This window comes from Amblyraja radiata, chromosome 3 (assembly GCF_010909765.2).
Source record: "Amblyraja radiata isolate CabotCenter1 chromosome 3, sAmbRad1.1.pri, whole genome shotgun sequence".
In the NCBI taxonomy this organism is placed as follows: Eukaryota; Metazoa; Chordata; class Chondrichthyes; order Rajiformes; family Rajidae; genus Amblyraja; species Amblyraja radiata.
The window spans coordinates 114301993-114317810 of record NC_045958.1 but is presented as its reverse complement, the minus strand read 5'-3'; the positions used below and the strand labels follow the sequence as shown (position 1 = coordinate 114317810).

Here is a 15818-nt window from a genome sequence, read left to right as displayed (position 1 = left end):
CTGTGACCGCTTGGGTTTAATCCGGGTGCACCGGTTTTGTAGGTTAATTGGCTTGGGTAAAATTGTAAATGTTCCCTTGCTTGTAGGATAGCGCTAGTGAACAGGGTGATCGCTGGTTGGTGCGGACTTGGTGGGCCAAAGGGCCTGTTTCCACCTTGTATCTCTAAAGTCTAGAGTTCAGTCAGTCATAAGACCATAAGTGATAGGAGTAGGATTAGGCCATTCAGCCCAAGAAGCGTTTCGGCCCGAAACGTTGCCTTTTTCCTCCGCTCCATAGATGCTGCTGCACCCGCTGAGTTTCTCCAGCATTTTTGTGTACCCGCCATTCAATCATGGCTGATCTATTTCTCCCTCCTAACCCCATTCTCCAGCCTTCGCCACATAACCTCTGACACCCGAACTAATCAAGAATCTACTATCTCTGTCTTAAAAATATCCACTGACTTGACCTCCACAGCCTTCTGACAAAACAAAATTCCTCCTCGTCTCCTTCTTAAAAAGAAGTCCTTAAATTCTGAGGCTATGACCTCTAGTCCTGGACTCTCCCATTAGTGGAAACATCCTCTCCACATCTACTCTATCCAAGCCTTTCACTATTTTGTACATTCATGCAATGAGGTCCCCCTCATTCTTCTAAACTCCAGCGAGTACAGACCCAGTGCCGCCAAACGCTGGCAACCCTAACAATGATGGGATAGAAAATGGCAGGCCCAACTGGTCGTAAAGAGTTGGAAAGAGCAAATGAGATGCATCCGGCCGTGGATCAAATAAAATTAGAGTTGAGGAGTCAGACATGAGGACACTTGCTGGCTGCCTGAAAATGAAAATTCTCCTGCTGATGGTTCGATAGATAATTGCATTCCTGCTTAATCCCGTATTAGCCATTGCCTTCATCACTGGAGGGGAAACAAGGTGATCTCTTTGCTGATTATATCACTTCAGCCCTGCAGCTTGAATCATGTGGACCAGTTTGGGCAGTTTGCCAATCGTTTCCTGTTTTAAATATCACCCTGGTTTGTTTGTTTTCTCAACTCGAGCAAAAGCAACATAAATCTTGATCTTCATTTCGGAATTGCGAATATTAGTTACTGATTCTGCCCTTTCAGCTGGGCAAGCAATCTTGAGTTTAGGTTTAGTTTGGAGATACAGCACGACAACGGGCCCTTTGGCCCATTGAATCCGTGTCGACCAGCGATCCTGGCATGCTAACACCATCTTCCACGCATCAAGAACAAGTCACAATTACACCAAGCCGATGAACCCACAAAACATGTACGTTTTTGGAGTGCGGGAGGAAACCGGAGATCCCGGAGAAAACGAGCGCGATCACGGGAAGAGCGTGCAAACTCCGCACAGACAGCACCCGTAGTCAGAATCGAAACTGGGTCTCTGGCGCTGTGAGGCAGCAACTCTGCCGCTGCGCCACCATGACACCCTTCATTGGGGACAAAAGGAAGTGTGCTTGTCTCACACTTTTTAGCAGTTGCTAAAATAATGGTGACGTTTGTTGATATTTTACTGTCATTGCAATTAATAATAATAATAATAATAAATTTTATTTAATGGGCGCCTTTCAGACATCTCAAGGACACCTTACATAGTAATCGGAATAACATATAATCGGAATATAACAAGTAATAAAGACATCACAGAGACACAAATTAAAAACAGAATTCAATCCAAAAACAGAAAATCAAAAACACAATGTGAAGAGAGAGCAGCGGCAGCCAAAGCGCGCCAGCGTTCACTCTCTCTTCACGGCAGCCATCTTGGACACAGACCTACAGGACTACAATTAGACAAAAAAATCACCCCCCCCCCACAGTGGATAGCACTGTGGAGGAAGGCACAATGTCCACTCCCCACCCCATGGTCACCCCAAAGTCAGGCCTATTGAGGCCATCGCAATTGCCTCTACGGAGGCCGTTCTCACCGGGTGGTCTTGCCCCGGCGTCGGGAGAGTCCTTTCAGCGGATGGGCCACCTGGAACGGCCGCTTCCTGGTTGGAGCCCGCGGCTGCCGAAGCCGACAAGGCCGCGCCGGTTTGGAGCTCCCAGGCTCCCGGTGAAAAAGTCGGCGCCGCCTCTCCGCACTGCCGCCTCGCCGCACTGCCGCCTCTCCGCACGCCGCCTCTCCGCTCCGCAGACCCGCAGCCCGGAGATGTTGCTCTCGGCGGTCCAGCTCGCCAGAGCTCCAGCGCGGCGACCCAGGCAAGGCATCGCCCGCTCCACTCCGCTCCGCTCCAGCGCTCCAACACTCTGCCGCCGCCGAGGCCGAGGTGCTGGGCGGTCCCCGCCAGGAAACGGCGCTCCAAGCCCGCAGGTAGGCCACGAGGACGGGTCGACGGGCAGCCCGGAGAAAAGGCTGCCACACCAACCAGGTAGGGACCGAAAAATATATAGTTACACCTACCCCCACATTAAAAAGACCATATGGGTAGTGCAACAGCTTCTACACAACAAGCTCATCTCTAGTCAGGCGACTTTTGCTTTATTGGTAAGACAGGCTGAACAAAGTTCCCATTTCATATCCTGGTAATGCATCATGTGTTCCTGTAATCTTTCGTCCCCCGCAGCGTCCAAACATAAAAATACACAGGGTGGGAAAATAACATGAAAAGGCCTAAGGGACAGAAGGCAGTTTATTTGCACTGAGAGCTGAACTGTGCATGTGCTGCAGATTTGATCTTTGACTCGCTGCAGCCTGCAATGCTCCTCTGCCCAACTGATGTAAATGCAAGATAGACACGAAATGTTGGAGTAACTCAGCGGCTCAGGCAGTGTCTCCGCAGAGAAGGAGTGGGTAACGATTCAGGTCGAGACCCTTCTTCAGACAAATCTGAAAACATCCTGATCTCACGTATGGCCTCTCCATCATAACTTCCGCAGCTGTTTTCTTGTATTCTGCTGTGTGTTGCCCATCTATAGGGAATAGTGGACAATATGAATTTACAGCCCTTGGTTAGCCGTCATCCTCCTTTTCAGTTTAGCTTAGAGTTACAGCGCAGAAACAAGCCCTTCGGCTCACCGAGTCCGCCCTGGCCAGCGATCCCCGCACGCTAACACTATCCTACACACACTAGGGACAATTTATATTTATATACCAAGCCAATTAACTTACAAACCTTTACGTCTTTGGAGTGTGGGGGGGAAACCGAAAATCTCAGAGAAACCCCACGCAGGTCAAGGGGAGAACGTACAAACTCCGTACAGACAGCACCGGTAGTCGGGATCGAACCTGAGTCTCTGGCGGTGTAAAGGGCCTGTCGCACCAGCATGCGCCTGCTTGCGGCGAGCGCGACCAAACCTGAAGCGGGGGCCGCGCAGAGGTCGAGTGAGTGATGTGAAGTTCAAGCGAAGTCCGTGGGAAGTTTGCGCGTGACGTATGGCATCGAGACGCTGCGCACACCCGTCGAGGCAGTGCGTACGGCGTCGAGGCGGCTGCGGGCCGGCAGGCCGTTGCTGCGTGGAATTTTTGAACACGGTCAGTTTTTCGGAGCCCCGCGCGATGTCGGGACTACTCCATACGGCTCCGGCGATCAAAATGGGACCGGCCCCGCGAGGCCGTATGGCTCAAGCGACCACGTTAGATCGCGCTTGCCGCATGGAGTCGCATGCTCGTGGGACAGGCCCTTAAGGCAGCAATTCTACCGCTGCGCCACTGTGCTGCCCCTTGAAAGGGAAATCTGATAAGATGATGTGCATGTGATTGTCGATTTGGGTCGAGACCCTTCTTCAGACTGACAGTCCGTGCCATCAGAAGAAGGGTCTCGACCCGAAACGTCACCCATTCCTTCTATCCAGAGATGGATGCTGAGTTACTCCAGCTTTTTGTGTCTATCTCCGGTTTAAACCAACACCTGCAGTTCATTCCCTCACACGTGGTTTCTACATTGTACGACTAATTTTTCTTTATGAAACATGGTCGTTTGCAACTTTAGTCGGTGTTGATGGAGTGTAAAAGCAAATGTCTTGTTGGTAAATATGCAGGATAAATTGGAATACAGTACTTTCAATACAAGCGCTACAGTGTTGATTCTGACTAACAGCTTGACATTAGCTCTAAGGTTCATGTCATTTTTCTGCCCTGCAGCTTATACTAGTCTGTGTGATTTAGCACGTCCTTTGAGTTTATTCCAAAAGTTTACAGTTAGATACAATGGCCTATACCGATCTGGCCTGCTAACTATATCCAGTAGTTCACTTTGGCACGTGGAACCGTTTTTCCAAGATGCAGACAAACATATTGAATTATAAATCCCAAGTAATGAATTATCAGTCCCAAGTTTGTTCAAGCTTATGGGAAAGATGCCGGACAGAGAAGTTGGTAATGGGGTTAAGGTAAGAGCTGAGTGAAAGCTTAAAGGGCCTGTCCCACTTGCATGCGATTGCATGCGTCTGGCGCGACCAAACGTGGTCGCTTGAGGCGTACGGGCCGCGTGGGGCCGGTCCCACTTCGAAGAGCAGTGGTGTATGGAGTTGTGCGGGGCTGGTCCCGACATCGCGCGGGGTTCCGTAAATCCCGCGCGCCAACGGCCTGTCGGCCCGCAGGCGCATTGAGGGCGTACGCAGCGTCTTGACGGCGTACGCAGCATCTTGACATCGTATGCAGCGTCTTGACGGCGTACGCCTAGCGCGTGGCGTTGCGCGATGACATCACCGCCCGAAGCCGTGTGACATCCAAATACAGTCGGCCCGCCTCCTGCCCAGCTGATTGGTGAGTATGACGTAGATTACGTTGCACGCGAACTTTGCGCGTACTTACCGCATACTTAGCGCAAACTCCGCTTCCGTTTGGTCGCGCCAAATGCATGCAGTTGCATGCAAGTGAGACAGGCCGTTTAAATTCCTAGGGGTACCTCTCACCAGCTACTTGTCCTGGACTAGACATATCGAAGCAATGGCCAAGAAAGCACACCAATGCCTCTACTTCCTTCGAATGACGAGGAAGTTCAGCATGTCCGCAGCAACTCTTGCCAACTTCTACAGATGCACCATCGGAAGCATTTTATCAGGATGCATCACAGCATAGTGTGGGAACAGCTCCATCCAAAGACCACACAAAATTGTTGCGAATTGTGGACGCAGTCCAGGCCATCACACAAACCCAAACCTCCCTTCCATTGACTTAATGTACACCTCACGCTGCCTCGGCAAGGCCAGCAGCATAATCAAGGACAAGTCGCACCCTGGCCTCTCCCTCTTCTCCCCTCTCCCATCAGGTAAAAGGTACAGAAGTGTGAAAACGCACACCACCAGATTGAGGGAGAGTTTCTTCCCACCTGTATTCAGGCAACTGAACCATCCTACCCCAACCAAAGAGCAGTCCTGAACTACTGTCTACCTCTTTGATGATACTCTGACTTTGCTGGCCTTTACCTTGTACTAAACAATATTCCCTTATCATGTATCTATACACTGTAAATGGCTCGATTGTAATCATGTATTGTCTTTCCGCTGACTGGTTAGCACGCAATAAACATTTTTCACTGTACCTCGGTACACGTGACAATAAACTAAACTGTACCAAACTAACTAAAACTTCTTTAAGCGTTCATGATGCAAATACACCCTGCAAGGAAAATTATCTATAACGTGCAGTAACAATCATGTTTTCATTGTTTTATTCTTCATTCAAATTTAACTCTGTAATACGCACATGAACTGTCTGAAGAAGGGTCCTGACCCATAACATCAGCCCGCTGGGAACCATCCTGAGCTGGTTTAGTTTAGAGATACTGCGCGGAAACGGGCCCTTCGGCCCACTGGGTCCGCGCCGACCAGCGCTCCCCGCACGTTAACACTATCCTACACACACTAGGAACAATTTTTAGATTTACCAAGCCAATTAGCCTACAAACCTGTACGTCTTTGGAGAGTGGGAGGAAACCGAAGATCTCGGAGAAAACCCACGCAGGTCACGGGGAGAACGTACAAACTCTGTACAGACAGCACCTGTAGTCGGGATCGAACCCGGGTCTCCGGCGCTGCATTCGCTGTAAGGCAGCAACTCTACCGCTGCGCCACCGTGACTGCCCTTAACTTGATCAAGTGCTTCTCATCAGCATCACTTTGCGCCCCACCCAAGGTTTCCGTGCGGTTCCCGGAGGTTACAGGTGGTTGCCGGAGGTTGCAGGTAGTAGAAGCAGGTAGGGAGACTGACAAAAACCTCCGGGAACCGCACGGAAACCTTGGGTGGGGCACAAAGTCTCCAGAGGTTTCCGTTCAGGTTTCCTAAGTGGGACAGGGGGCATAACAGTGCTTACAGCACCAGACACCCGAGTTCACTCCTGACTACGTGGACTTGTCTGCGCGTAGTTTGTACGTTCTCCCCATGACCGGCGTGGGTTTTCTCCAAGATCTTTTGTTTCCTCCCACACTCCAAAGACGTACAGGTTTGTAGGTTAATTGGCTTGGTATGAATGTAATTTTTCCCTATTGTGTGTGGGATAGTGTTGATGTGCCGGGGGTCGCTGGTCGGTGCCGTCTCAGTGGGGCCAAAGGGCCTGTTTCCGCGCTGTATCTCTAAAACCTAAAACGAGAGATGTTGATGCTCTTTTCAAGTTTGAGCCAATGCTGTAAAGTGTGGCGCTTGTGAAACATGTTGTAAAAGTACAAAGTCTTTGCCAGGAAATATAATTTATTATCACCACTGTTTTGAGACGAGAAAGACAAGCGGTTCTGCAGGCAGAGTTGAGGGCTGTTCTGGCGGTTCCTGTAGCTGTGAAGGTCATGTTAATATTAAGCTGCTTTGTCAAGGATCTTTCCAGTCAACCACAAGGGACATCTATCAGATAAGCTTGTTGACATTTATACCTGCATGAGGAAAGTGGCTGATACAGCCCTTGTTTGGGGGAAACAAGTTCATCACATGCCCAGTGAAAAGACAATGAAGTGCGAAAGATATTTTAGTTCATGGCAAGCTTCTTGGCAGACAAGTGTGTTACAGATGGAATACAAAGTCATGGGAGACACAGATGAGGTGAACAGTCAAAATCTTTTTCCCAGGGACGAAATGTCAAAAAGGTCGATGAGGGCTGTGGATGTTGTGTACATGGACTTCAGTAAAGCATTCGACATGGTAGGCCGCCCCGGAAGGTTAGATGGCATGGGATCCAAGGAGAGATAGCTGAATAGATAGAAAGTTGGCTTCATGGAAGGAAGCAGAGGGTGATGGAGGGTGGAATGTTGCTTCTCGGACTGGAAGCCTGTGACTAGTAGTGTGCCTCAGGGTTCGGTGCTGGGCCCGTTACTGTTTGTCATCTATATCAATGATATGGATAAGAACATACACCACAAATTTGCAGATGAAACAAAAGTGGTTGAATTTACAGATAGTGAAAATGGTTATGAAAAATTGCTGAGGAATGGTTGATGAAATTTGATGCAGAAAGATGTGAGGTGTTACATTTTGGGAAGTCTAACATGGGCAGGACCCACACAGTGAGTGGTAGGGCTATGTGTAGTGTTGTAGAGCAGAGGGATCTAGGAGTGCAGGTACATAGTTCCCTGAAGGTGGAGTCACAGGTAGATCGAGTGGTCACAAAGGCTTTCGGCACTTTGACCTTCATCAGCCAGAGTATTGACAATAGGAGGTACACAAAAATGCTGGAGAAACTCAGCGGGTGCAGCAGCATCTATGGAGCGAAGGAAATAGGCAACGTTTCGGGCCGAAACCCTTCTTCAGACTATACTTCAGAGTATAGAAGTTGCGAGGTCATGTTGCAGTTGAATAAGGCATTGGTGAGGACACATTTAAAGTATTGTGTTCAGTTCTGGGCAAGGTGTTATAGGAAGGATGTCAAGCTGGAAATGGTACAGCGAAGATTTACGAGGATGTTGCCAGGACTAGAGGGTCTGAGCTGTGGGCAGAGGTTGAGTAGGCTGGGTCTCTATTGCTTCGAGCGCAGGAAGATGAGAGGTGATCTTATAGAGGTGTATAAGATAATGAGAGGAATAGATCGGCTAGATGCACAGAGTCTCTTGCCCAGAGTAGTTGAATCTAGGACCAGTGGACATTGGTTTAAGGTGAAGGGGAAAAGATTTAATAGGAATCTGAGGTGTGACTTTTTCACATAAAGGGTGGTGGGTGCATGGAACACGCTGCCAGAGAAGCTGCACAATAATGCGGCCTCACCAACATCTTATACAACTGCAACATGTCCTCCCAACTTCTATACTCAATGCTGATGAAGGCCAAAGTGCCAAAAGCCTTTTTGACCACCTTATCTACCTGCGACTCGACCTTCAAGGAACCATGCACCTGTACACCTAGATCCCTCTGCTCTACAACACTCCCCAGAGGCCTACCATTCACTGTGTAGGCCCTCCCCGTGTTAAACCTCCCAAAATGCAACACATCATCGCATGGCCACGTGGGTTTCTCCGGGTTGTCCCGTTTCCTCCCACACTCCAAAGATGTGCAGGTTTGTAGGTTAAATTGTAAATAGCCCCGAGTATGCGAAGGATAGTGCTAGAGTATGGGGATCGCTGGTTGGCGTGGACTTGTGGGCCTAAAGAGCTTGTTTCCGCGCTGTAGAGTGGTTGATATCTAGAACGTGTTGTCTAATGAGGTGGCAGTATGATACAATTATATCAATTGGACAGATACTTAAATTGGCATGTCTCAGAATACAGTCTGAAAGCAGGCTAATTGGATCAGTATAGATAGGTTAGAAAGGTTGACATGAACACAGTAGGCCTGTTTCCGTGCTGTATCACTCTGCCTCTATATTTAAATTCCCCATTGCCTTGGATGCCGGCTAAAGTAATATAAAGAGTGTTTCCTGCTCAGTGCTCCATAAACCTTGAAAGCCACTTGCAAATTTGATGTGCACATTTCCTTCTCTTTAAATACTAACTTCAGCCCTGATCCTGATACTTAAGCATACAAATTAGGTTGTCAGGTCTGTTTTTAGTCAGATCTAAATCTCATCGCCTTTTTGGCTGGATGTAGATGCATTTAGTTTAGCTTAGAGATACAGCGCGGAAACAGGCCCTTCGGCCCACCCACTCCTAACCGACCAGCGATGCCCGCACATTAACACTATCCTACACACACTAAGGACAATTTTACATTTATAGCAAACCTATTAACCTACAAACTTGTACGTCTTTGGAGTGTGGTAGGAAACAGAAGATCTCGGAGAAAACCCACGCAGGTCATGGGGAGAACGTACAAACTCTGTAGAGACAGCACCCGTAGTCAGGATCGAACCCGGGTCTCTGGCGCTGTAAGGCAGCAGCTCTACCGCTGCGCCACCGTGCCACCTCTGATACTGGAATAGCAGAGAATTGCGTCTGGCCTGCAATGTTTACATCTCATCCTTGTGCACAAAGCATCATACTTCCTTTCGAGGCAGGTTACAGGTATGGAAAACCAATGCACAAGGCCAGGTCGACAGCACAGATCCTACATCTAATTCATAGTAAATATGGTTCATTCATGGTGACTAATTGGACAGAAGAACAAATGAAGAAAAAAAATTGCAAAGTGCTGGAGGACGGCATGGTGGCGCTGCAGTAGAGTTGCTGTCTGTACGGAGTTTATACATTCTCCACATGACCTGCGTGGGTTTTCTTCGAGATCTTCAGTTTCCTCCCGCAGTCCAAAGACGTACAGGTTTGTGGGTTAATTGGCTTGGACGGAAAAAAATATAAAATTGTCCCCAGTATGTGTAGGATAGTGTTTGTGTGCGGGGATTGTTGGTCGGCACGGACTCGGTGGGCCGAAAGGCCTGTTTCCATGTTGTATCTCTAAACTAAAGAATCATGACCCATTCCAAAGAATCAACTGCCCATTCTCTCCCCTGATGCTGCCTGACCCGCTGATTTCCTCCTGCACTTTGTGTTTTGTTCAAAATTCCAGCGTCTGCAGTTTCATCTGTCTCCTGAACCAATCCTGAACTTGCCTACGCTATAGCGTCACAAATTCAGTGTTTAAAACAAAACCTCTCCTGCATTGTTTCTTGCCATGGAGGGAGTACAGAGAAGGTTCACCAGACTGATTCCTGGGATGGCAGGACTTTCATATGAAGAAAGACTGGATAGACTCGGCTTGTACACGCTAGAATTTAGAAGATTGAGGGGGGATCTTATAGAAACTTACAAAATTCTTCTGGGGTTGGACAGGCTAGATGCAGGAAGATTGTTCCCAATGTTGGGGAAGTCCAGAACAAGGGGGTCACAGTTTAAGGATTAGGACCGAGATGAGAAAAACATTTTTCACACAGAGAGTGGTGAATCTGTGGAACTCTCTGCCACAGACGGTAGTTGAGGCCAGTTCATTGGCTATATTTAAGAGGGAGTTAGATGTGGCCCTTGTGGCTAAAGGGATCAGGGGGTATGGAGAGAAGGCAGGTACAGGATACTGAGTTGGATGATCAGCCATGATCATATTGAATGGCGGTGCAGGCTCGAAGGGCTGAATGGCCTACTCCTGCACCTATTTTCTATGTTTCTATATTTCATGTCATCGGGCCTTAATCACCACAATTTCACTCCATGGATTTTTCTACCAAGATGTCTCAACTTAATCAAAATGGAGAATGGACAAGGCAATGGTGGGAGCACATGCACACAACATCTGTGTGAGAAAGAACTGCAGATGCTGGAGAAAATCGAAGGTCGACACAAAATGCTGGAGTAACTCAGTGGGTGAGGCAGCATCTATGAAGAGAAGGAATGGGTGACGTTCCGGGTCGAGACCCGAACTGCCTCACCCGCTGAGTTACTCCAGCATTTTGTGTCTACCTGCATACAACATTTATTGGATGGCAGCATCGAGGGAGGAAACATCCCCAATTGGCAATAGGATTGATTATGAAAGTTTAACTTTGCAGCTTTTTACATCTAGTCTTGTAATGGAAGCGTCGACCGCATGATGGTTGTCGGGTAAAATTGTCATGTGGTGGGGGGGGAGAAGAAATAAAACACTGCAAATACTGGAATCTGAAACAAAGGCAGACACACTGGAAGAACTCAGCCTGTCGAGCAGCATCTGTGGAAAGAGAAACCAGTTAATATCAAGAAGAAATTACTGAAGAAGGGTGCCGACCCGAAACGTCACCCATTCCTTCTCTCCATAGATGCTGCCTCGCCCGCTGAGTTTCCCCGGCATTTTTGTCTACCTTCGATTGTTCCAGCATCTGCAGTTCCTTCTTGCCTCTTGATCTGCTGTATGAAGGGTGACGTCCTCCTTTGAGTCTTTGTTGAGGGCATGCTTCAATGATGTGTTGCATTGTTTGCTGCTCTCCACAAGCACACCGTGGGGTTGGGCTGCTGCCCCATTTGTGAAGGCTGGCCAAGCAGGGGCCATGTTCAGTCCTGAATCTATTCAGCGTCGTCCACTGCTTCCTTGGGAGATTGGTGCCAGGGACCGGTAGGGTGGGGTCTGACACCAGATGTTTATTTGGGACGTCCATGTACTCCCATTCCTTTTTCCAAGCTGATTGGATGGTGAAATCAGCTGGTGGTGGGTTCTTCCAAACTGGTCGTCTAGATGGAAGTCGAGCAGTGGGTGGGTTGAAGATGTCCATGTGAATTGGCAGGTGAGGGGAGTTTTTGGTCTTTTGGAGCATCCTTTGAGTGAGGACTACTCGCCGGATGTGTGGAGGGGCTATGTTGGATAGGACAGGGAGCCAGGGGAGTGGTGTTGAGCGGATTGTTCCTGTGATGATCCTCATTGTTGAGTTCAATTGGGTGTCCACATGGTGTGTGTGGGATGGCCTGGACCAGACAGGGGCACAATATTCGGCTGAAGAAAAAGCAAGGGCTAGTGCTGAAATGCACAGTGTGGGGGCTGCTGCCCCCCACTTTGAGCCAGCAAGCTTACTGAGGAGATTGTTTCTGGACTTCACCTTAGCTGCTGTTTTTTTGAGATGTTCCTTGAAGGATAGGGTCCTGTCAAGGGTCACTCCGAGGTAGGTTGGAGTGGGGGCATACTTCAGTTTGGTCCTGCTCAGATAGATGTTTGGTTCTCTTGTGGCTTCTGCATTATGGAGGTGGAACACACTGGAGACCGTTTTTGCTGGGCTTGGTTTTAGGCGCCAGGTTTTGCAGTACTCGTCCAGTTTAGCAAGGTCTTCATTGAGCACCTGTTCCAATGTACCAAAATCTGGTGCTTGGAAGGCGAAACAGATGTCATCTGCATAGATGAATTTGCGGGATTTGGTGGTGGGTAGGTCATTTGTGTAAAGGTTGAACAAGGTTGGGGCTAAAACTGACCCTTGCGGGAGCCCATTCTTCTGCATTCTCCATGCACTCTTGTTCTGTCCAAGGTGAACTCTGAACCTGCGGTTGGAGAGCAGAGATTTGATGGTTTCTGATGCCCAGCCATTGACAGTGTACAGATACATTGAACAATATGGCAATTAGTTAAAATAGATTGGACGTCAGAAGCAAAAAGGTAGATGTCTAGAAGAACTCAGTGGCCCACACGGCATGTGCAGAGGCAAGGAACGGTAGATGTTTGGGGTGTAAGAATAGTTTACCTGAAGTTGAAGATTCAGTGCTCCCTCCTGCAGAGTACTTGGCTGAGAGAATTACACCTAGTCTGGGAATGAGCCTAAAATGAGGTGCTTTTAACAAGATTTTTTTCCATGTTAGGAAAATGAGGTGAAATTATTAAAATTGATGCTTGGTCTAGAGCCCACTTGGGGATCTGGGAAAATGCGGACAAATTTGGAATAGGTTAGGATAATCATTCACGACATTAGGGCGGTCAAGGTGGCGCAGCGGTAGAGTTGCTGCCTTACAGCGAATGCAGCCCCGGTGACCTGGGTTCAATCCCGACTACTGGTGCCGTCGGTGCGGAGTTTGTACGGTCTCCCCGTGATCTGTGTGGGTTTTCTCCGAGATCTTCGGTTTCCTCCCACACTCCAAAGGCGTACAGGTTTGATTGGCTTGGTAAATGTAAAAATTGTCCCAAGTGGGTGTAGGATAGTGTTAGTGTGCGGGGATCACTGGTCAGCGCGGACCTGGTGGGCCGAAGGGCCTGTTTCCACGCTGTATTCCTGGGATGTCAGGACTGTCTTATGAAGAAAGACTGGATAGACTTGGTTTATACTCTCTAGAATTTAGGAGATTGAGAGGGGATCTTATAGAAACTTACAAAATTCTTAAGGGGTTGGACAGGCTAGATGCAGGAAGATTGCTCCCGATGTTGGGGAAGTCCAGGACAAGGGGTCACAGCTTAAGGATAAGGGGGAAATCCTTTAAAACCGAGATGAGAAGAATTTTTTTCACACAGAGAGTGGTGAATCTCTGGAACTCTCTGCCACAGAGGGTAGTCGAGGCCAGTTCATTGGCTATATTTAAGAGGGAGTTAGATGTGGCCCTTGTGGCTAAGGGGATCAGAGGGTATGGAGAGAAGGCAGGTACGGGATACTGAGTTGGATGATCAGCCATGATCATATTGAATGGCGGTGCAGGCTCGAAGGGCCGAATGGCCTACTCCTGCACCTATTTTCTATGTTTCTATGTATCTCTAAACTAAACTAAACCCCCATCTGCTTGTGTAGCTGGAAAGAAGGACTGTGAATGAAGGCAAGTTTAGACACTTACGTGACACAGTTACACAGCACGGAACCCGACCCTTTGGCCCATTTTGTCGCTGTCAATGTGGGCATGTTGGGCTGAAGGGTCCGTTGCCACACTGCATGGCTCTATGACCAAGAAGGCCCGTCTAAGCTAGTCCCCTTTGCCTACGTTTGATCCATATATCCATCTAAATCTTTCTTGTCTATGTACCTGTCCAAATGTGTTTTAAATGTTGTTATAGTATCTGTCTCAACTACCCTCCACTAAACCTTTTTTTTAAATTCATGTATCTGTCCAATATTTGATTCTGCATAAAATCATGAGAGGAATAGATCGGGTAGATGCATAGAGTCTCTTGTCCAGAATAGACAAATCGAGGACAAGAGGACATAGGTTTAAAGTGAAGGGGAAAAGATTTAATAGGAATCTGAGGGGTAACTTTTTCATAGGCTGATGGAACAAGCTGCCAGAGGAGATAGTTGAGGCAGGGACTATCCCAACATTTAAGAAGACGGGTACATGGAAAGGACAGGTTTGGAGGGGTAATAGGCCAAATGCGGGCAGGTAGGACAAGTGTAGCTGGGACATGTTGGCCGGTGTGGGCAAGTTGGGCTGAAGAGCCTGTTTCCACGCTGACTCTAGTGCCACGTGAAAAACATCACCTGCTTGGTTATAGAAGCATCTGGAAGCTGAAACTCAGGGAAAGGGACAAACTAAAGACTTTCTCCTGTTTCCCCCACCCACCCCCTTTGCTGCCTTGATATCTGATGATGATGATTTCCTCATTCCAGCCAAGATAAACGAACCAGCAATGTGAATGTTGGTATCGCAAGTTCAAGGTCCTTCAATTATCCCAAGACTTTCAGGAAGTGTGTTGAGCAACACATTTGGAAACCATATGCCCCAAAAAATTCCATCATTACTTTCAAGGGTTAAGCATCCTGTATCAAAGTAATATATTGAACCTTTTGAAGTGCTGACTCCCACATGTGTGCAGCAGCCTAAGTATGCCTTTGTGATTAAATATTAACTAGCGTACCAAGTGGGACTGTTACAGAAGGTCACCTTCTACACAAACCATGGCAATACATGCAGCACACATCTAGACACTGACATTACCACAGCAACGTGTTGAGACTTCTAACTGAACAGCTTTGCTGCCTCTAAGCTAGACTTTCTAATATAAACCACAAAACACAAATGGACATGCCCGAAAATTGTTTGGTGGAAACCAACTCATCTGAACACATTGCTGACTAAGTGGATTAAGTGTAAGCTATTCATTTACAGCATCTTTCCGAAGATAACATTCAAAGTCCACTGTGTTAACGTATTATCCAATAATGGCTGTGTTTTAAACCTTTCTTAAAGTCCAGTCAAAAGGACGTTGGGAAGCATTGGGTTAACTGCTCAAATAAAGCATTCACTGGAATAATACAACATTTCCCATTGTTTCACAATGTATAAACCTGTTAACCCATTTTGACTGCCAAGCACCTGTCACAAGGCTTGCATGCATTAGTCAACCCCCATGGAAGATGAAGGTTAGATTAGTTTAGAGGTAGTGCGAAAACAGGCCCTTCGGCCCATCGAGTCTGCGCCAACCAACGATCCCCGCACATTGTCACGATCCTACACACATTCGGGACAATTCACACCTTAACCAAGCCAATTAACTTACAAACCTGTACATCTATGGAGTGTGGGAGGAAACTAAAGATCTCGGGGGGGGGGGGGGGGGGGGGGGGGGGGGGGAGGAACCCACGCGGTCACAGGGAGAATGTAGGTTAATTGGCTTGGTATAACTATGAATTGTCCCGAGTGTGTGTTGGATGGTATTAGTGTGTGTGTGTGTGTGAATCACTGGTTGGCATGGACTTGTTGGGCCAAAAGGCCTGTTTCTGCGCTATATCTCCAAACAAAACTATGCCTTCCAGTATTTGATATTCCCACCTTTGGAACTAGGTCCTGACTATCCACCTCTACCTCTCTTTATTTCATATATTTCCATCAGGCCTTCCCGCAACCTCTGGCGTTCTAGAGAAAACAATCCAAGTCTGTCCAACATCTCCCCAATACCCTCGAATCCAGACATCACTCTGGGGAGCCACTATTTCACCCTTTCTAAAACTTCCATCTCCTTCCTGCAATGGGGCAAGCAGAACTGCACGCTGTACTCCAAATGCGGCCTAACCAAACTCCTATCAAGCTACATCATGACTTCCTGACCCGTATACCCAATGGCCCAACCTACAAAAGCAAGCATACCATATGCCTGCT

The 15818-nt window shown here is 48.0% G+C and overlaps 1 protein-coding gene across 1 annotated transcript in view; it reads left to right on the top strand.

The window, feature by feature from the left end:
- Positions 1-15818, top strand: part of iqgap2 (IQ motif containing GTPase activating protein 2) — a 306105-nt gene that overhangs the window by 117765 nt on the left and 172522 nt on the right. The gene's annotated exons all lie outside the window — the stretch shown is intronic.